We start from the raw sequence: 639 nt of genomic DNA, 5'->3' as shown, positions 1-639 counted from the left end.
GCTCCCTTGCTCCTTTCCCTGAAGTCACACTGTGGTAGCTTCTCAAAAAAGCTGGACCAAGAGCTCTGGTCACTGCGCTGAGGAAGGAGCAGCCAGCAACAGCCAACATCTCCAGCCACACAACACTGTCATTAGGACGGATTGCTTTACAAGCTCGTGCTTCTCACACAGAAGTTTGGTGTCTCGTCCAGAGATGCTTGTACCATCCCTCAGAGCAGGACACCTTATCCATCCCCACCAGTCTGGCTGTTTCCTTCCCCAGAGTCATCACTCGAGAAGGGCTGCAGGGACCAGAGAACAACCTCTTTGCTGTACAAACATGCCCTCCACAGGGCAGGGAAATGAGTTCAGCTCACTTCCCTGTCCTTATGTTGGGTCCAACCCAACACTCCTCACTGAAGTCAGCTCAAGGGCAGCTTGAAGTGCGTGAAGTCCTACTCTGGAAGAGAACTGGGGTAACAGCAGAACAGCATGAGCGCACCTGAGTGGAAAAGAGCCTGGAGGTGCTAAATATCAGCTTGAGACATGCTGGCAAAGCCACACAGAGAGGGCACACTGCCTAGCTTAAACTCCTGACGCTTATTCTTTGTTTGTACAAGTACTTAATTCCCTCCCAGATGTTTGCAAAGGCTGGGGAAG

Source organism: Falco naumanni, chromosome 17 (assembly GCF_017639655.2).
Source record: "Falco naumanni isolate bFalNau1 chromosome 17, bFalNau1.pat, whole genome shotgun sequence".
Classification (NCBI taxonomy): Eukaryota; Metazoa; Chordata; class Aves; order Falconiformes; family Falconidae; genus Falco; species Falco naumanni.
The sequence above is the reverse complement of the archived record's forward strand: the minus strand, read 5'-3'. Positions refer to the sequence as shown.